This window comes from Canis lupus, chromosome 2 (assembly GCF_003254725.2).
Source record: "Canis lupus dingo isolate Sandy chromosome 2, ASM325472v2, whole genome shotgun sequence".
NCBI lineage: Eukaryota > Metazoa > Chordata > Mammalia > Carnivora > Canidae > Canis > Canis lupus.
Genome location: NC_064244.1, coordinates 59,526,077 through 59,548,220, shown reverse-complemented (window position 1 = coordinate 59,548,220; position 22,144 = coordinate 59,526,077). Strand labels below are relative to the sequence as shown.

General features: G+C 40.5%; 1 protein-coding gene and 1 long non-coding RNA gene across 12 annotated transcripts in view; one reads left to right on the top strand and one right to left on the bottom strand.

The window, feature by feature from the left end:
* The window catches only part of LOC112659995 (uncharacterized), a 60,658-nt gene that overhangs the window by 13,571 nt on the left and 24,943 nt on the right, over positions 1-22,144 (bottom strand). The window contains exon 5 of one of the 8 annotated variants that reach the window (XR_007407381.1): positions 19,659-19,806. The exons of the other annotated variants lie outside the window; for them this stretch is intronic. The gene's annotated coding sequence lies outside the window, so the exon portion shown is untranslated. The remainder of the gene's footprint in view (positions 1-19,658; positions 19,807-22,144) is intronic. 8 annotated transcript variants of the gene reach the window in all.
* The window catches only part of LOC118354038 (uncharacterized), a 53,551-nt gene that overhangs the window by 14,412 nt on the left and 16,995 nt on the right, over positions 1-22,144 (top strand). For 2 of the 4 annotated variants that reach the window (XR_004813941.2, XR_004813942.2), the window contains exons 4-5: positions 1,749-1,831; positions 2,214-2,310. This is a non-coding gene — a long non-coding RNA (uncharacterized LOC118354038). Of the gene's footprint in view, positions 1-1,748; positions 1,832-2,213; positions 2,595-2,688; positions 2,708-22,144 lie in introns of those variants that run through there. The other 2 variants (XR_004813943.2, XR_004813940.2) reach the window with 2 other exon arrangements.

Below are 22,144 nucleotides of genomic sequence, written 5' to 3'. Positions count from 1 at the left end.
AGTCCAGCTGAATCAGGGGGCCTGCTTTGGCAATTACATGGCACTCCATGCTTGTCTCTATAGAGTGTAATATCTATCACGCTGTGTTATAATTGTTCGCTTGTCAGAATCCACATCAAGATGGTTGGCTCCTGCTGGGCAAGGGCACTGGTTTTATTGATCTTTCTTTTTTTAATACTTGGAGACATTAAAAATGCCCAGTAAATGAACACATGAATGAAGGTCCAGTATAAATCATCAGCTCTTTGTGAATAACTATCTACAAATCTGGTTTACTCCATCCTGGGCAACACAGCCATCTTTCCAATCCCATCATAGAACTAGTGTGATGCCCTTCGGAATCATTTAGAAGCTCTAGAGGAATTAAAATTTTATAAGCCCAGACCCACATGGACCTTACATGTGATTTCTCTAATCCAAGGCTCTGACTCCGTCCTTTAACCCACTCAAGCCCTCTGGTCATAAGATGAATCCAGCTGATGAATAGAGATGGGCAATTTAAATTAAACCATCTGGGGTTAGTAGAATGAATACTATTCAGACATCCATCAACCCGGCTACCAATTGGGTTTCCTCTGATCATCACTCACAGACTGGTGAGAAGGAAGAAGACAGAATCAGAGTATAATGTCCTATACCAGCATACTCTAGGGGCATGCAATGTCACATTTCCCTGTTCTAACCAAGAGATAATATTAGAATGGATAAAGAGTGCTTTTAGACCTAAGCAGGAGTTCTAGATCAGCATCCATGAAATCATGACCAGGTAAGTTATTTCCTCTGAGACTCAGTGCACTAGTCAGGATAGGCTGGGCTATGCATCAAAAAGTCCAGTGGTTATATACAATACAGGTCTATTGAACTCACATTAAGTCCTCTGTGAGTTCGGTGAGTTCACTAGGGTGGTGGTCCTCCACGTAAGACTCCACAATCCAGCTTCTATTATTGAATTGACATTGCCAGCTCAACACAGGTTGCCATGATGGGAAGACAGAGTGCTGAGTGCCCATGCTTATGCTTGTAGTCACCTATGCTTTCTCTGGAAGGGACACATGCCATCTCCATTTACCAGTGGCTGTAACTAGTCATGTAGTCCCAGACTAATTGCAAGGGAGTTGAGGAGTACAGTCTTTAAAAAATACGACTTGCTCAACACATAGAATTGTGCAATTAAAGCCAATAACTCCCTATCTGTTCAACCATTAGGCTTGTTACGTTGTGGGGTCACCACGTCTTCAGGGAGTGAAGCACTGTGATGGTGTGAGCTAGTGTGCCTGTCAGTGTGACTATCTACCAAAGGAAGAAACCAGGTCCTGGGATTTGACAGGCAGCATCATGGGGCAGTGGGAACCTGCCCAGAAAGGCCTGGTCAACACTCCCATGTGGTCACATTCCAGTGAGACACCTGGACAGAAACACATCACAGTACTTTCCTGGACTTGTACCAGCAGCGAACAACAATAGCAAATTGCAACAATACTTCACAGTGATGGTGTCTATCTTTCTCTTTTAATAGGATATCCCTCTAATTTGTTTTGCTGCCATATGTGTAACTACTGCTTGATTAGGTTGACTTTAGTTTGGTTAAATATATCCAAGGTACATATAATTTCAGGAATAGACAATATATTTTTAAATATGATGTGATTAATATTTAACTGCTGGGTGAAAGAAGGAAAGATAAAAAATTGGGAACATTACTTGCAACCTTAGAACCAGGTAATATGCTATTGCATTCTGTTTTCTAGTTTCCTGACTGTACTCTCCATGTCATTGTAAGCACGAAGCCTGTAAATACAGGGCTCACTCACTCCACCACTCAATCACACTGGTAAGTTGGGTCATTTATTTCAAGTATTTTATCTAAATAAAAAAGCAATATTCATAAAATAATAACCAAATATACAGATTCTTGCATAGCCTAACCTAAGGATAGATAAAGCATTTCTTGTATTCCTTAGTTCATCGATTTGATTTCAGTTTGTTCTTAAACATGGAAGACCAAGAGCACAAAAGGCTTTGTTTAAAAAGATAAGCCACCTTGTACCACTCAGCATGGGCTCCAGTGGGCCTCATTCTACAACATTCTACTGTTTAGACCTCAGCGTAACAGAGTGACTGCAGAGCCATTTTGTGTCAGGCCATTTAAAAACTGTTTTTTTTTTTTTTTTTTTTTTTTTAGGGAATAATTATCATATCTTATGGTCTTTCAGGATTCCCCAGAAAAAGCATTCAGCTGCTACACCAGCCTGGCATGTCACCTACTTCCAAGGAAAACCCACTGGTACGCCCAGCACGTGTTACAAGCAGGTACTGTCCGTCTGATTCTCAGTGCTGTGTCACATTTATGACACACAGCCAATGAACTAAATCACTTTTGACATCTTACACCAGTCTCTGACATGCTGCCAATGTAAATGACATGACATACTAAAAAATGATAATATTTAAAACTGTGATACTATGTGACTCCAAATAATTGGGATGTAATAACACTTTCAAACGTTAGAATGGAGTGATAATAACCACTTTGTCCCATTGTGAAAATACATCTTTCTCAGAATAACAACACATAAATAATAGCTACCAACATATTTAATGCCTGCTATGTACTGACATTGTTATAAGGACATCCTCCTCGTGGCAGCCCTCTAAGGCAGGTACTATTATTTACCCTTCCTTTTGTAGACAAGAAAATCAAGGGCCAGAGAGGTGAAGTGACCTGCCAGAGGTCACACAAATGGTAAAGGGAAGAAGCTCCATTAATAACCTTGCTACATACACCTCCTTTGGAAGAAATCTAGAAGTCTCAATAGGCCTTTTAAGATTCACTCCATTAGGGCGTCTGGGTGGCACAATGGGTAAAGTGTCTGACTCTTGGTTTTGGCTCAGGTCATGATTTCAGCATTGTGAGATCAAGCCCCATGTCAGGCTCTGGGCATGGAGCCTGCTTAAGATTCTCTGTTTCCTCTCTCTCTGCCCCTTCCTTTGCTTGTGTGAGTACTCTCAAAGAAATAAAAATAAATCTTTTTAAAAATTAAAAATTAACAAAAACATAAAATTTATTATATCAACAAAATTATAGCCCTTATGGCATACACCAGAGTAAGAAATATGGAGGGGCACCTGGGTGGCTCAGTGGTTGAGCATCTGCCTTTGACTCTGGTCATGATCCCAGGGTTCTGGAATCGAGTCCTGCATCAGGCTCCCCACAGGGAGCCTGTGCATCCCTCTGCCTATGTCTCTGCCTCTCTCTGTGTGTCTCTCATAAATAAATAATAAATAAATAAAATCTAAAAAAAAATTAGAAATACAGAATACGCAAATATTATGCCAGTCTTGCTACATGAAAGTCATCAGGCAAATGACTCAGCTTCTATGAACCTCCATTTCTTTATCTCTAAAATGGAGATGATGTTTGTTAGCATTAGCACCCTTAGTACAAACATTTTGAGGCTTCAACACTGTTAGATTGAAGCTAACAATGAACAATAAACCCCCAAGACCTCAGAATGTAACTATATTTAGAGACGGGGGCTTTTAAGGGTTGATTAAGAAAAAAGGAGGCTGTTAGGGTGGGCCTTAATCCAGTTATGACTGGTGTCCTAACAAGGATGGAGATCTGGGCACACAGAGACACCAAGGATGTACACGCACAGAAGAAAGACCACATGAGGACATGAGGATAAGATGGCCATCTATAAGCCAAGAAGAAAGGCCCTAGCAGACATCAAACCAGCCGACACCTTGATCTTAGACTTCTAGCTTCCATAAGTATGAGCAAATACATTTCCACTGTGGAAGCTACCCAGTTGGTGGCATTTTATTATGGCAGCCCTAGAAAGCGAATCCAAATACGTGTAAAATGATTAGCGTAGTACCTGGCAAATAATAAGTGCTCAAAAGGGTTTTACTATTCGTTCAATTGTGACTACGCACAAATACATACACATAGAGCCTTTATTTGGGTTTGAAGAACATGTACCCTGAGGTATTCAAACCTAATTTCAAAAACGCTTCTTTCCCAATCAATAGACTTCATGAAACTTTAATTAAAAGATTGAACATGGTTCACTTTTCAAACTCAGAAGGTCTAGCTAACATGGCTAAAAGTCAGTGACTATTACCTTGCATCATATTGTGATGTGAAATTGCACAGGACTTGGAAAAGCTCCTTTCCTTCTAGGTAGTTATCAGAGCCTGTGTAGTAAGTGTAGGGTGGAAATCGACACCATGGATGGTAAATACACAAAAGTCATGAGGCAAAGCAGGTGTGAATATCCAAACACAAACCAGTGTGGATCAAAACAAGTGGCACACTGAAATCTCCTTGATTGAAGCTACCTTGATCAGAGCTGGCCTATAAATGTCATTCTTGAGGGCCAGTTCCAATCACCTGTTTTGAGCTCTTGTGTTAAGAAAGGTTCTGATGTGGGGTGCCTGGGTGGCTCATTTGGTTAAGCTGCCAACTCTTGATTTCAGCTCAGGTCATGATCATGGGATCTTGAGATCAAGACCTGAGTCTGGCCCTGTGCTCAGTGGGGAGTCTGCTTCAGGAATCTCTCTCTCTCCCTCTGCCTCTCCTCCCTCCCTTCAAATAAATAAAGAAGAAGAAGGAGGAGGAGAAGAAAAAAGATTCTGATGACACATTTGCGCTCAGAGAGGAGTGCCAGAGTGAATGAAGGACACTGTTTGAATATGTGGGGAGAAGGGTCGGGGTAAGTGTGCTGTGAGGTTACTAATTAGATCTGGAAATTGGTTAATGGGCCCTTCTGACTCTCCTCTTATAGGTTTAAGGTCTCTCAAAGATTCAGCTTCCTGTGCATACGGCATGTATTTTAGTATCATAACTCAGCAACTCTGAACTCACTAAAAAGTAAATGTTTTTCTTTAAACATACATGTCTTGTGACATTCAAGCTTTGTTATTCAAGAACATAAGGAAAACATTCTGTCTTGAGCTAACAAAGTCTATCAGCTGAATCCCTTCTCAGGTTGCTCTAATTCGAGTTGACTAACCCATAGAATCACACATTTACAGAGAAGACAAGTTTTTCCTCAAAAGTTACCATGGCAGCCTTTGGGTCACCACCAAAAAATTGGGTTGTACCTCACACGTTTGCATCCATGGCTTTGCAATCTCTAAGTACTATTTAGCCACTGATAAGTGTATACTATCTGGGAGTATGCTAGGTCAAGGGGTGCATTGTCCACTGAGCTGTACCCTGGAATGCAAGAGGGGACCTATCGGCCCTATAACACTCCAACTCTGCTTGCTTCTATACCAAAGATCAAGCTCATGCTCTAAGGGTGAGCCCCTTCCCTAGGTAACTCCATTAGAGAAAGCCATTGCTAATGATTAACAATTAGCATTTACATCCAAAGTGCCAAGTTGTCTAAAGAAAGGTGCTAAGAAGTCTAAGAACCTGAGTTTAAGCCCCAAATGGGCCAGTTGGCTTCATGCAGAGAAACATCAGTCACAGTCCCCCACCCCCACCCTGGCATAGTCAGAAGGGGGAGGGGCAAAGGGACCGACTCAAGTCAGGCTCAGACCACTGTGTGACAGTTCGAGGAGCAGGGGCTGCTCAGAGGGTCCCACTCTTCTACTCCCCAGGAGAATCATAATCCAGTCTGATCCAAGACTCAATATATATCACTGCAGTAGGAAAACAGAAGAGAGGCTCATTTCCTCCTACATACGTGATGCCCACAGCATCTAACACGGTTCCTTATGCACCGTGAAGTACACAAACGGCTGTTGCCTGACTACATTCTAAAGTAAAAATCAGTCAACCACTGTTCACTCAATCTAACAGAGTATGCTAAGATCCAATTCGTTGGGGTTAAGTTGGCTCATGCAGTAACCTATTGTACTGTGCTAAAAGTTCTGCCCAAAGTTTGCAGATTTAAAAAAGAAAATCCATTCATTCCTATATTACTTTAAATTTTCATGCAAAATAGAAAATGGAACAAAATATGGATTGTGTTGGTTTATGTTGAATATGAAAAACTATGGAGAAGACTGGAACGATCCCTTTGAGCTCTGAGAAACTCACAGGCAAAAGGTAAAACAAAAATTAAAAATTTGACAGGCCAGCCAGCATTAAGACTTCTGAGATCAGGGGGTGTCTGGCTAATTTATATTTATTCTAGTCTCATTCATGCTTTCCAGCTATGCACAGTGAGGGTTTGTAAATGGCACATTTTATGCCTTTCCATAAGCAGTGCCTTGTCAGGCCGGCTTTGCGTGCCACTGGTGGAATTGTCATACTGTGGCAAACACTCCAAGTGGCTGTTCTTTTCCTGAGAGAGGAAAAGAGATAAGCTTTTATGTGTAACAAGGATTTCTTTTAACTGATTCAGCATACCTTGTGCTTCTGGTACATGGACCTTCCCTATTGAAATTGCATTGGGTGATGCTTTTAAAAATGTTGCTTCTAAGAGAATCCAATCTCTCACTCACATATCAGGGCTTCTAGCATGTTATCGAAAGAAAAACCCTCAAGTTCCTCTGCCCTTCTGTCTCCTGCATGGCTCTAAGGAGCAGCGAGCACAAGGATAGAAAATGAATTCAGGCAGCATAAGTGGTAACCCTGTCCTCCGTTTCCTCTTCTCTGCAACCCCATGGAATGCTTTTTGAAGTCAGGAGGAGCTCCATGGGAGGTGAGGGCTGACTTTGGCTGCCAGCAAGCAGAAATGTTCAGCTACTTAACACGGGGCCACATGTGGCAGCTACAAAAACATCACCAGGATGTGAAACCTACTTACTTCGATGGTATTCCCCTTGCCCTCAAATCTTTTCAAGCTTAAGGAACTGGAGGAGTAGATGAACTTGAGCAGTGGGGGGGAGGGGGATGTCTTGTGATTTCAGCCCAGAATTTGTTCTGTACAGCAAATCTTGGAACTGGGTCCTGCTGTTTTTATCCTACACTGTCTTGTAGTCTTGGGCTGCTTTGGAGGGCTGCATTTAACACCAAGCCCAGGGACCCCGGGGGCTCTGGGGCCACTAGCATCTTAGGTGTTTTGCATTAATGGTATGTCAGAAGGAAATACTTGTCAGGGTAGGTCCCTCCAGGATCTTTCTCAGGCTGCACACTATACTTAATTAGGTTACTCCAGACTACAGGTTCTTTTATCCGATGGACCAAGGAGTGTGTGCATTTGCCAAAAATGCTTTGTGGCTGGCTTTCATGCCCCTTTTTGCCTGGGGAAGCTGCAGATACGAGTCCCACAGCCCTGTGAGGAGTGAGCTGCTCAGTGCGGTGTTCACGCTACAAAAGATCGGGGGCTGGAAATGTCATTTCTCCTCTGTGCCAACGAGAGTTGGATGGGAGAGATGACCCCCATGCTCTTTCCTTCCTCTGAGATGTCATGACTCCAGCCAGCCATTCTGTGATGCAGAAATGGGAGGGAGAACAGGACCATGGAAAAAGTAGAGCATGACTTTACCAGTGGAAGCGCTGGCACTGGACAGACGTGGGCCCAAGTCCTAGTTCATGAATCGCGTTTGTGAATCAATGAACTTGCCTTCTGAGCTTCCGTTTTCTTACTCATGAAACAGGAATAATGGAGGTACTCTACCCTCATGTGGGAATTAAATAAGATCGTGCATGTTGCACATGTAAGCATGGTGCCTGGCACACAGCAAATACACCATAAACATGAGCTCTCATTATTTGACACCATGGGTCAACTTCTAACCCCAGAGCACTGAGCTACACACTTTCCTCCAAAAGGAACACTCATCACAGCTGGACCACAGATGTGGAGTGAGGAGAGGAGGAATGGGAGGAAAATAGAAACACAGAATCTTCCTCTCTAGAAGGATCCCAATGTCACTCCTTCCTCAAGCAGTATGTGGTTCCGGATCTGACGCCATTACAAGGTGCCACAGGTACTTCTGATGGCAGCTTCCTCCAGGTGAGATGCAAGGAAAAGTGCACACTTCTTCCCATCTAGAACAATCTAGGCCTGCTTTGGTTAGTCTCACTTATTCACTCAACCGAGATGGATGAAGCTGGTGCCAGAATCTGAGTAGAGCGATAGCAAAAGACAAAGCTTGCAGCCTAGAAGAGGAGAGATAATCCATGGGAAAGAAAATGGAGACCCAGGAGAGGCTTTCTGAGGAGGTGATAGTTGAACTAAGGCCCTGAGGAAGAGGACAAGCAAATCCCAAACCAAGAGGTTGGAAGCCCCAGGAGAAGTAGGAAAAGTCCGTTAGCAATAGCAAAACCTCTGGGGGTGGCTTGCCAGGCATCCATGGTCAAGGACACCTCCATCCAGAATCTTCCACATGGAGATCATTACCTTGCCCTTCCACAGACCTCTGAGAGCACAAGCAGCCAGCAACTTTCAGAAGCAACTTCTCGGCTCTTTACTGGTTTAATTAAGATACTCTGTAATTACCCTGAGGTGGATCAGACCCAATTTCGAAGAGGTCACAGAAGTTTGCACAACTGGAAAATGACCACAAGGGTGACCTTCCTGTGCATCAGTTCAGGAAATGAGAAGTTGGTGGGGGGCTCAGGGGTGGGGTTTCACACACCTTTTTACTTGCCTTCTCCACAACCATTCCCTATGTGAGTTCTTCCCTTCAAATTCAATTAATAGATGCAGAAATTCTAAGTTGTACACTAATCACAGTTATATTTTATACAACTATAATATTGTATTAAGCAATATAAGCAATTAAGACAGTCAGTCCTAGCAGTCAGTTAGACTTGGCAGCCAATGATATCATTACTAGGCTACTGTTCATTTTGCTTACTGAGCCAGCCAGCGCATGTCTGAGTCTCTGTTCATGAGCCTGCTCTTTGGTCTGTGCTATCGTCTCCATGAGTGAGCATATATGGAGCGCCTGCTTACTGCATGTATGGCACCATGAGAATAGCACTATTTAAAAGGGTAGCATCTGCTCCTGCAGTATTTACCAACTAGTAGGACGGGACATGCACATAAATCATTTATGCAACTGGTAATAGCCATCAAGCCAGTCATGGACCATGAAGACCAGGATCTCGCCAAAGGGGGGGTTTAGGACTGATCTCTCTCTGAAACCATCCCCTTCCTCTATGACCCTTGGTGCATCTGTTCTCTCTTCCCTGAGGATATAAGGTGCAGGAGAGCACAGAGCTGGTGGAGGAGGCTTAGAAGAAAGATGATGTGTTTGATTATGGGTGTTTTTTCCACCATCCTGGAGGCAATGCTCAGTGGCAACAAAGAAGGATGTAGATTCACCATAAAGCTGTGTGTTCTCAACACTAGGGAGCACTCCAAAAACAAGGCATTTAATCAGGGCTGTCCTTGCTTCCTGAGCTCTCATGTTCATCTTAAAGTCCAACCAAGACTTCACCAGGATTTCACTCCAGTCAGATTTTCTGTGAACTAAGTCCTCTTTCTCAGGGACACATTCATTCTTCTCCCACTTCTCACCCCAAACTGCTTCCTTTCAGATGCTTCAACTATAAGAATTACAGGAGCTGGATTCTAATCTCCTTTCATTTCCTTCAGCTTAATTTTTTTTTCTAGAAACTTTTTACATCTGTAACCGTTAGACTGACCCAGGATCTTCCAAATCCCTCTAAAGTCAATTTCTTTGCTTATGGACATGTCTGCTCTTTTTCTTCTCTAACAAGTGCTAGACTGCTTGGTCTAAACCCTTGACTGAGATTCTTCTAACTTCCCATCTCTCAAGAGAGCACATACCCACCAGAAGTCCTGCATGTTTACTGGCCTCAGTCTAACATTACTGACATTCTTCAATGATTGTCCTAAGCACTGTCACTTACTTTATTGGTAGAAAGAAATGATTATAATCCATTCCCCATATATAAAGTCAATGGGTACATTGTGGAAATTAGAAGAAGACGTCCCTGGGGTGCCTGGGTGGCTCAGTCAGTTAAGTGTCTGACTCTTGATCTCACTTGATCATCGCAAAGTGAAACTCATCTATCAACAAGTTCCATAAACATACACAGAGCTTCCAATCAGCTTTTTTAGGAACTTCATCTTACATATTATATAGCCAATGACCACAAAACATTTTTGTGGGGCCCACCCTCCCACAGCTCTCTAAAGAAATATGCATGGAAGTAATACATTTGGAGGAGATCCTCCAACATGAAAGAAAAACACCTGCAAGCAGGAAAATGGGATCTGGAGGAAACCAAGACCAGGCAGAGAACGAAAGAGAGTATTGTTTAAAATCAAATTATTAACACTAGCCAAGGAGCAAAAGCAGCCACCAGAATCTGGAAGAGCAAGAAACAGATTGTCCCCTGGAGCCTTTAAAAGAAACCAGCTCTGCCAATGCCTAGATTTTTAGCCTTGTAAGACTCATTTTGAACTTCTGGCCTTGAGAATTATAAGTGAATAAATATCTACTGTTTGAAGCCATTAAGTTTGTGGTGATTTGTTATACTACCAATAAGAAACTAACTATAGGCCTAGGTTTTGAATATAATTGTAACTTATAAAAGTGAAGTCTAGGAAATCTCTTTTAAAAAAACAAACCCTAATGTCATTCATGAGGTTAATTTTGCAAACTTCCCCCACTGGCTAGCAAAAGAGAAAAACCCTCATAATGGCTCCCCAAATCTATTGGAAGGCAGATAAAACAAGGTGGTGACTTTGCCATCTTGTTTTATCTGCCAAACAAACTTCGGTAACAGGCCTATGTTCAAATTCTGGCTTTCCCAGAATTTACTCAAATTTAAAGTGTGGTTAATAATACTTACATATATTTGTTGTCTGGATTTCTCCCAGATGCTACCAAATTAAAAATAAAGCAAATAAAAAAAGAGATCCATCAAATTATTAATAACCTCAGAGAAATAAGATTTGATGCTACATCTATGAAACAAGAACAGGCTGTCATAAAACAGGAACCATCAGAGTATAAAATAGAGCTTTTGGAAAAGTGTGACACCTATCATAAAAACATTTTCAGAGGAAAGTATTTTACTTCCATGAATAGTTCTTTAGAAAGCTGTGGGAAGATGTGATCCACGCAAATGAGAAGCAAGAAAGAAGAGAACATAAAACTGAGAAAAGAGTCCAACTCAGAAAAAACAAAGATCATTATCCTTGGCTTATGGCTTTGTTGCCTGCAAAGCCTGCAATCAGCAATGCTCAGTTGATCTGTCTCACATTGCATCACTCTGATCCTGACCTTGCTGTCCCTCTGTTGCACATCTGAAGCCCCTTGTGATTACACTGGTGCACCTGGATAATACAGGATAATATCCCTAATTAAGCTCATTTGATTAGTGACTTTAATTTCATCTGCAACCTTAATTCCCCTTGCCATGTAATGGAACATATTCACAGCTTCTGGAAACTAGGACATAGACATCTCTCTTTACCACAACTTTATACCTTTCTAAATGATTTGCATTTGTTAATATAAGTCCATGTTGCTTTTATAATTTAAGATTAAGAGTATTTGATAGAGATTATTTTTCAAAATTTAAAAGATTTAAGCTTTCTTTTACATACTAATGATTAAAACTGTAATGTTGGAGGATTAGACAAATGGCATATTCCAAAGAACCAGCAATTTAGAGACATGTGTAGGCGGAAATAGCATTAGGCAAAGGTCATATCAAACCATATATCAAATCATATATCATGGTTATATCAAACCATGGAGAAAAAAGAATGGATGGTTTACAGAAGGAACCTGTGGTTGTTACCAGAAATAAAAAGTTTGATTTTTATTTCACACACAAACCCAAGTAAATCCCACATAGGTTAAAGATCAAAACTTCAAAAAAATTAAAAGTAGTAGGAGAAAATATGAGAAACCATACTTGTAAACTTGACGTAGTGAAAGGCTTTCTCATACCTCAGTCCATAAAGCAAAACTTGGTAATATTAAAATAAAACAAGGTAAAAATACAAGCAACAGGCTTAGAAAAAAATTTAATAAAGTAAAACAAGGAGTAGGGGCACCTGGGTGGCTCAGTCAGTTAAGTGTCTGATTCTCGATTTCTGATTAGGTCATACATAATTTCAGGGCTGTGAGATTAAGCCCTGCACCAGGCTCCATGCTCCCTAGGCAGTCTGCTTGAGATTCTCTCCTTCTCCCTCTGCCTCTCCCCTGACTCACTCACTCTCACTCTCTAAAATAAATACATAAATAAATCTTTTTTAAAATGTATAACAGAGATATTTTCTGTAATTTGATAGTAAGACAATACTATAAGAAATGAGCAAAGGACACGAACAGGTCACCTCCCTAGAGAAGGAACATAAAGTTAATAAAAATATGAAACTACATTCAAAGTTGCTAATAAGGAAAGGCATATTACAAGGAAAAAACACAAAGTATTTCTGCAAGCACATCGTATTGGTTAAGAACTTAGACTTTGGAGTGCCAAACCTCCAGGGTTTGAAGCCTGGCTCTGCTAATTTTTCACTATGGCCTTCGGCGAGCTCCTTAACCTCTTCATGCCTCAGCTTCCCTCTATGTAAAATAGGAATGGGGATAATAATATATCTTAATGCTTTACTGTAAAGATGAAATGAGTTCATATATGTAAAGTGCTTCAAATACTGCCTGGCACAGAGTATTCACTTACTAAATACTAGTTCAATATTGTATTATGACACATGAACAAATGTACACACATACATGCCGCAAAATGCACATACCTAGGCACACTGAGAATTTCACTACAACATTATTTGCTCTAACAAAAACTGGAGACGACTTTAAGTGACATGAATAGGCAATAGATAAGTGAATTTTACATTTCCAAAAGTTGGAATGGCAATTTGCTGTTAAAAAGGAGGAAGATCTAGGCACCAGTATGGGAAGATGTCTATGATAAATTAGGTGGGAAGAAAAATGTCACAGACATCCACAGAATGACCCAAATTATGTTCTTTAAAAGCATTATATGTAATATATACACATGAATATATACCTGTATGTGCAGATGTATAATATGCACAGAAAGTGTTCTGAATGTTTAATATGTTATCAGACTGTTTGCAAACTGTTACGACCAAGAAGGTAAGTAGGATCGGGGGTGAAAGCAAAAGGGAAAGCTTATCAGATAAACCCTCGCATTTTTCTTTCTTTTTTTTTTTTTCATTTTTCTTTTCTCTCTTTTGTTTTATTTATTTTTTAAAGATTTATCTGAGAGGAGGGAGGAGAGAGAGAGAGAGAGAGAGAGAGAGAGAGAGAAAACAAGTGGGGGAGGGGCAGAGGGGGAGGGAGGGAGAGAGAGAGGCAGACTCTCTGCTGATTATGGAGCCCAACATGGGGCTCGATCCTACCACCCTGGCATCATGATCTGAGCTGAAATCAAAAGTAGGATACTTAACTGACTGAGCCACCCAGGCGCCCCCCACCTTTTGTTTTAAAACAAGCACATGGGGATCCCTGGGTGGCGCAGCTGTTTAGCGCCTGCCTTTGGCCCAGGGCGCGATCCTGGAGACCAGGAATCGAGTCCCACATCGGGCTCCCGGTGCATGGAGCCTGCTTCTCCCTCTGCCTATGTCTCTCTGCCTCTCTCTCTCTCTCTCTCTCTCTGTGACTATCATAAATAAATAAAAAAATAATTAAAAAAAATAAAAATAAAACAAGCACATGCCTTTCTAAAAATTACAAGAAATAAAATAGAAAATCATGATCAGTTTGGTTACATTCTCAAAACACTGACATAGAGACAATGGCAAGTGAGAGGAAATTAGGAAATCAAATCATCCTGCAACTATTTTTTTTTCCCAGGAAAAGATGGAATGAGTGGCGAAGGAATTAGTCTAGTTGTGCTTCAAAGAGCGTCAGTTTAGTTATGGTTTTGAAAATACTTTGTGTGCTAAAAATGTCCAAGTCCTCCATCTTCCAGGGACAAAGACTCTATAACAAATTGCCTCCATTAATTGTTTCCAATGTCTGTACTATTTTGTGAGTTTCACGTCCCCTGGAAAATGTTTGCAAAATTCAAACCACGGGCCTTCAATATTACTTAGATGACATAAACAAATTAAAATAAGGCCAGCCTAAGCCAGTTGTGTTTATCGGCCTGATCCCCTCTGAAAATGAGAAATGAAGTCAAATACCCTTTAATGCTATTTATTAGTGGAGTAATATAATACATTTTGACAAGTTGAACAGTTGTAACAGGCAGCTGTTAAAGTCTCTACAGGGCCTGTTTAGAATGAAAACAGGAGGGAGAGACAGCTCTATAACTGGGTTTTAAGAACAGCTCAGCCATCAACTATATCCTAACCAAGTACTTTTATCCAGTTAATTTACGGAAGGAATCCCTTAGGGTCTCCAGCCGTCTACCAGCGCAGCTCATTAGAGCCCAGTATCCAACTTTTCTCATTGTAACACTGAAAGCATTTATGCTTAAAATGTAATTAAACTTAAAACAAACAAGATCTTTATTCCCTGACAGTCCTGCTATTTTTAAATTGACAAAGGCATGAACTTATATAGGATTATTTAGAAAGCACTATACATTTCAGCCACTTATGGCAAGACATTTGCCCAACTGTTCATCCTGCATGCAATTAGAAATCTAAATACTTGGGTAACGGGTTTCTACTGGGAATTAAACTTGCAGATCTCTTACAAACGAGTAATGTGGTAAGACTTGCTGTCCAATGAGGTGTCTTATTGAAATATCCCAGGCCAGTTCACTTGTCACGGCTGTCGTCTTAGCCGCTCGTACTCACAGTGTATAGCTTTCATTACGAAAATAGAAATTTGTGTCCTAAGTGCTGTTACATTACTAATGCTAAATATTTAATTCCCTGGGGTTCCAATTATGGTTGAGCACTGGCAACACTGATTCTACTTTTTAATAACAACTGTAAAAGCAATTTGAGCATTTTTCAATTAATTAAATACATAGCGAACGAGTAACCTCTTGTCATTTTGCCCTCCAGGACCTGAGCTAATTGGTGTAGAATAAAATGTTTTGAAAATTAACTGATATTCCGGTCTGCACAGTTATACCATTAAACTCCGGTTTGCAGAATGAAGTTTGTCTTCTAATAGTTACACTCAATAGAGTCTGCAGATGTGAGAAAGTACCTACATTTTATGTACTTAACGGTGCCTCTAATTAGAGCAGAGTTGAAAGTCAAGCGTAGCTCCTCTAAACACCAGTCAGTATCAATAACGCTTTGCATTGTTCAGAGATAAATGCAACAGATTTCAACAGAAGAAGGTCTCCCGGATTTCATTCCATGTATTCACAATTTAGCTTAGCCATTTAAAAAGTTTGCCCCTAAGAATTCCTATCATTAATTATAGTCACACACACAAAGAGCCCCCAAAATAAATTCTGACATTTCTGTCACAAGAGAAAAGTTCCAAACCAAAAGTCTGGGAAAGTTCTTCCTTTTCAACACTCCGTTGCAGTTTCTCCTTCCACCAGAGAACAATGTCATAAATAAGTTCTAAATTGGTTTCTCAGCTTTAAAAGTTATGGTGAGGATGAATCATAAAAGCAGATGCTGTTTTACCCACATTTTTAAATGAACCTTTTTCTGAAGTGCAATGAAATCTGATTAAAGAGACCATCTCCTTGTAGAAAAACGTCTCTGACAGGTGTTCTTCCAGCTTCGAGTCTTGATTGGCCATAATCTAAAATCCATGCTCAGAAAGCGAATGCCTTTTCGGCAGCTGTCTTTCTTACAGAGATGATCCCCTAAACAGGTTTCACTGAGTTAGGAATCTCAGCAAAAGCATTATGGCTCATGGAATAAGACACGGAAAGTGAAATTAATCACTCTGGGAGAGAGAAGAAAAATAATAGGGAACATGGAATCATTTCCATACCAATTTTTAGGGTTTAAGTCTTTAATATTTTGAAGATTTTAGTAACATCTTTGAGAAATGGGCTTTAATTACAGGATTAACTTGATAGTATCCGTCTGTTAATATAAATAGATCAGCCTAAATTTCTGATTTTTAAGAACTAAAGTAGATAATGAGAGTATTTTAGAATTTGGCGGGTCGGGGTGACTCCTCAGGAAGCGTTTCCACTCCATCAGAAAATACACGTCCATAAAAATGAAAAGAAAAATATACATCTGCTTAAGGTTTCTTTCAATATTATTCTATATGGAAGGCAGCATCTCATCAGACTTCAAAAACATTGGCCATTGGCTTACTATGGCCTATCCTTAACAATTCTTTTTTACATTACCATTAACAATTCTTAAAACAAAAAGCCACAGAATTTGTAAATGACATGTTAAATCTAGTATTGCAAATTATCTTATTTCCAGCCCAAAAAACAGCTTAAATTTTAAGATCTAAAGATAAAGACACAAGTGGTAAAGATACTGTTTGTATTAAAGAATGGATAGGAAACTATTCCAAAATAATTTAGCATTTAGTTCTGAAAAATAAGGATTTTGTTAACAGACTACTAATCTGTATCCAAAACACAATTAAATAAAACAATACATGGCTCCCTAAAACATTGGACAATTATCCACATAATTACTAAAGCCACTATATTTTGTCCCAGGGCCCTTAAACTATGGCACCCAACTAACCAGCTGGCTCTCAGATGCCAAAAAAGCAGAGCAGGAGCAGGGCTAGCTGAAGACAACAGTCTGCTTCCCCTCAGGATCACATGCCCATCAAATTCCCCTCTTCTTGCTTTGGATGATTTTGATGCTTCATCCAAATCAAAGTGGTTGGCAGCTCCAATCTGCACGTTAAGAACTAAGTCCCACCAATCACTCACCAATACAATTATTTAGGAGCTGGGGGTCAGTGAGCTGGTCTGGGAAGATGAGGATCTGGGCTCAGTTCTGAAGGCACTAACTGGTATGACCTTGGGCAGGGCACTAGGTGCCCCCATATCTCTGGTCTCCTGTTCTGACATGTGGAACAATATAATCACTGTGTTGTTAGGAAGACTCAATAAGAAAACATGATGAAAACATTGGAGAAGCTGCAGTACCATGGAAATGTTAAGGTAACCAAGACTTCTAGTCCAACATTCACCTACTGGGACCTATAATAATGCTTTTTTCATTCCGTTATTGTGCAAAGAACCTAGTTAAAACTATATGTAATGCATCCATAATAATGTGCATTAAAAATTAGAATAATTTGGGCACTTTGGTGGCTCAGTTGGTTAAGGTTCTGCCTTCGGCTCAGTCATGATCTCAGAGTCCTGGGATGGAGCCCCCACATCAGGCTCCCCCTTAGGCAGAGAGTCCGCTACTCCCTCTGCTTCTCTCCCCCCCCCCCCATGCTCTATCTCTCTCAAGTAAATAAATAAAATCTTAAGAAATAAAAAAAATAAATTAGAATAATTAAGGACTTCACAGTTTGACTACAGATTCTTTTAGAATTAAGGCTTTTAGCTTTAGTCCCAATAAATTACAAGCCTAAAGAGCATACGTTGAGCATTTTATAAAAGGAAATAGAAGCAATAGGATAAAGAAGAAAAGGAGAGTTAGCAGGATATTATCACAATATGGTCATCATTTAATAGACTATGAATTAAAATGAAGTCTGTTTTAAACCTGATTTTCTTTTCTAAGGAGTGTTCAGCTAGCTGCCTTAGGTCGCAGACAGGAGGCACAGAGCTCCCCCGTCTTGTAGGTGCCTCTCAACCTCTGCAGAGCTCTGCTAAGCAGAGAGGCATGTCGAGGGAAGGGGTTAGAGCAGATGTTCCCCAACTAAACACCCAGTTGGCTAAAACACATGGAGAATGGACATGTTAGGGAACAAGTGTTTTCGGAGGGACACCGCTTGCAAGTTAATACACCAATGAGGCCTGTGAGCCACTAGTGGGCCCCCAGAAGCCCTTTCTTGGGTCTGTCTATATTCTAACGAGTGCCACGGCTGGTCCCCAAGTACACAGAGGCATAAAGGTGGCAATCTGAAGGGCAGAGGAAGGACTACAGGTAGAGTCGGTGAGAAATACAGCTGACAGCAATGGAAGAAACAAGAGCCTTTCAACAAACGACAAGGAGAACTGAAACAAAACAAAATAAAACAAAACCAAACTCCCACATCCTTTAATGAGAGCTGAGTTATACAGCATGATTCTTACTGATGACCATGAGTCACTATCAAGTCCAATGAGACTGTTTCCAAGAGAAGAGGGAAAGGCATGATCCATTTTTAAAAGATTTCCATTACAAATAGTTAATGTTGATTCTTAAAACTTGGCCATCTTGTATAACACACTCCCTGTGGATTCCAGATTATTGTGGTTTTACTGTAGTTAGATAGTTTTATGGTTAATGTACTGTGGTATAAATAAATATAGCTTAGCCTAAGTGTCTCCACTGAAAATATGTATGTCATAAAATGACGAATAAAATAGGTCAATAACCAAACCCGTAATAAATAATTCAAGCATAAAAGTACATAACATTAAAATAAGCTAAAACTGATCCTCTTCATTTGATACATTTATTCTAAATAGACTTCAAAACGAAATGTTCAAAAATAAATGGTGAGAAAAGAGTCTATGGGAAAACAGAACCAGCCTATGTATCTGTGTGACAACAAAGTAATATTCTACACCATTCTTATTGGTTTTACATCATAAAGAAGTGGTAGGTGCTCACTAAATTGATGTTGCACTGAAATATAATTTATCAGTGGTTCAATCTATAAATAAAAGGTAGGAAATATCAGGAATATCATCAATGCTTCCTGGGAGTATGTAGACATCTAATATGTGAGGAAAGAGAGTTTGAGATCTTAAAGGACTCTGCTCCACTGATAGCTACAAAGGCCACACTGACTAGGACTGCCTCTAGGAGCGGAAGCTTCTCAGTGAACAAGGTCCTGGTTAGCTTTCAGAGTAGGGGACTGTGGCCAATCCAAGGACACTCAAAATAGCATCAAGAGATGATGAGGACAAAGTCAGGGTTCCAGCCTCACAGCTCTCCTGGCATTAGCATCGTTACTAGGTGGTCCTGTTCAGTCAGGATGACAAAATGTGTCCTGATGTGTGACTTAGAGGAGTTAGGGAGGCAGGGTGACCTCCATGGAGCCTCTTGGGGACCAAGGGAGGTGACAAAGGCTATCCCTTCCTTCACTACCTTGTGTGGTGCTGGTTATGTCAGGGTTTTAGTAACCCCATTGTTTTAGATTTTATTATTTTATTTTTAAAAAGATTTTACTCATGAGAGACACAGAGAGAGAGAGGCAGAGACATAGGCAGAGGGAGAAGCAGGCTCCCTGCAGAGAGCCCGACGTGGAACTCGATCCCAGGACCCTGGGATCATGCCCTGAGCCGAAGGCAGACAGTTAACCACTGAGCCACCCAGGCGTCCCTGTTTTAGATTTTAATTGATGTGGCAATTGGTTTGGGCATTTTATAGAGCATATAACCATGGAAACAAGTGTGCTTGCCTTTAATGTCTACTGGCTAATGTATGCGTCACTGTACTGTCTACCTCTCTATTAACTCAAACACATTAGTAAGCTTTGCAGTTTTTCATACAGGCTGAAAATTCTAGACAGTCTATCTAGACCATGGACCTGCACATTCTTGAAGTCCCAACTGTACCCCACTTTATGAAAAGTTTAATTCGACTCTCCAGGTCCCAAGTTTACATAGCCCACCAAAACCCAGGCAGTGCAAGCTGCTGTTTCTGAATCACTTCATGGCAACACTTCAGTCCCAAACAGTTCCATAGCAGGAATCTTACCCATCTATCTCATGCAGATCTGGGTTAAGGACTAATTTCACATTTACAGTGTTCGGTGTGGGCCATGCATCTTTCATTTTACTGGTAAAGGACATTTCAGGCCTCTGCTGCTGATAGGCAAGTAGAAGCAGATGACTCGTTGTTTGTGCTATTTGGAAAGAAAAAAACCCAACAACCCAGGATTTAGAAACTCTACAGGTAAATTTATCAAGGCCTTTGAAAGGCTGTTTAGAGACAGGGCAGAGGGGGATACTCTCTCTCCTTTGAGTTGGGGTTGACAAACTATAACCCATGAGCTAAATCCAGCCTGCAGCCTGTTTTTGTAACTGTTATTGGAACACTTCTGTAAAAGTGTCATTGGAACACAGCTATACCCACTTGCCCATAGCTGTCTTTGCACTGCAGTGACAAAACCATTGCGATGAACGCTGTCCGGCCCACAAAGCCTAAAATATTCACTATGTGGCTCTTTAGAGATAAGTTTGCTAAACCCTGCTTTCTTGGGGGCTGTCTCCAAGCAGGATGGGAATCCCAGAACAGCTGCCTCTATTGTGGAAAGCTACCTCCCCTACCACCAACCTCAAGGAGTCTCTTCCCTGCTCTCCCCTATCCCTGAGATATCCAGATGCTGGTTTCAGAGTTATTTAGTCATTATTCTGACCTAACGGCCTAAAATGCATTTCCCTTTCCAGTGTGATATGCCCAGTGAAGACACAAGGCCATGGAATTATCAGAGGTGTGGCTGGATTTGTAAGTTCCCTTTCCAGCTCCAGGCTCTCTCAATACTGAGCACCTGGGCCTGGCCTATGCATTTGACATCAAGTACAGGAGAGCCACAAGGAAGAAATATGGAAGATGAAATATGAATGGGTGGGTGGCAGTCACTAGAAAAGGTGAGAGGAGGAGGGGCCTTCCAAACAGAAGAGGCAGCAGGTATGCAGGCAAGGAGGTGGCAGTGCCTGCTGGGTCCATTCCGGGAAAACCATGCTACTGTGGAATGAGGATGCATGGCTGGAATGGTAGGAAACAATGCTAAAGGAGTCCCTTGGTCAGGTGGTGAGCAGCCTTGTTAGATGCTGCTGAGGGGCAGAGGAGTGTTAGGCAGAAGGGTGTCTGTATGAAGGATTTAAGCAAGGTGCGACACGATCAGATCTCCATTCTAGGAAGATCACTCTGACAGCAGCAGGGCTGAGATAGAAGGGAGGGGGGCATCTCTGCTCTCCCCTATGACGCTGTACCCTCTACCCCATGTCCATTCTGAAATTCCCTAATCATCCTTTTCTAGGTACTTGAGGTAGTTCGACCTGTTCCCTAGGCACTCAAGTCACTTTTTGGACAACTACAAAAGTATATAGTTTCTACCCCAAATCATCACTTTTCTCAACTGCCTCTTTGTCCCATGCTTTCTCATCCATCTGTAGCAATATACCAATGGTTTGTTGTTGTTTGATTTTGTTTCTAATTCCAGTCTTCTGCAGGTCAGTATTTTTGTAAAATACAAAATCGTGCACTTGGATATCATGGCACTGTCAAACTGCTATACAGATTTCTCCAATCTTTTTCCTATCTTTGGTATTTATCTTGTCACAGGTTGATAATAGATGTCTGTGTCAATGAATTCAGTAAAGTTGCAGGAAACAAAACGAATATACAAAAATCAGTAGCATTTCTATACACAAACAACAGGTTTTCTGAAAAGGAAATCTAAAAAAAATCAATCCCACTTATAATAGAACCAAATACAATAAAATACTGATGAATACATTTGACCAAGGAGCTGAAAGAGCTTTACTTTTAAATACAAGACATTGATGAAAGAAATTGAAAAAGACCCAAATAAATGGAAAGGAATCCTGTGTTTACGGATTAGAAAAATTACTATCATTAAAATTTCAATGTACCAAAAGATTCAATGCAATCCCTATGAAGACTCTAATGGCATTTATGAATACAAAAAATAATAATAATCCAAAATTTATATGAAACCACCAAAGGTCTCCTGAGTAGCAAAATTAATCCTGAAAAAGAACAAAGCAGGAGGCATTACACTTCCTGATTTCAATCTATATGATAAAGCAGGAGGCATTACACTTCCTGATTTCAATCTATATGATAAAGTCATAGTAATTAAACAATATGGTACCTACATTTAAAAAAAATAAAAACAGCAAAACAAAACAAATAGACCAGTGGCACAGAAATAAATAAATCCAAACATATACGGTCGATAATATTTAATAAGGAGGGAAGAATAATTACTGGAAAAAAGACAAGTCTTTTCAATAAATGGTGCTGAGAAAATTGGAAATTCAAATGTAAAAGAATGAAACTTGACCCCTATCTTTCACCACTCACAAATATTAACTCAAAAATGGATTAAAGACTTAAATATAAACCCTGAAATTCCTAGAAGAAAGCACATGATAAAAGCTCTTTGATTTGGGTCTTGGTAATGAATTTTTAAAAATCACACCTAAGCACAAGCA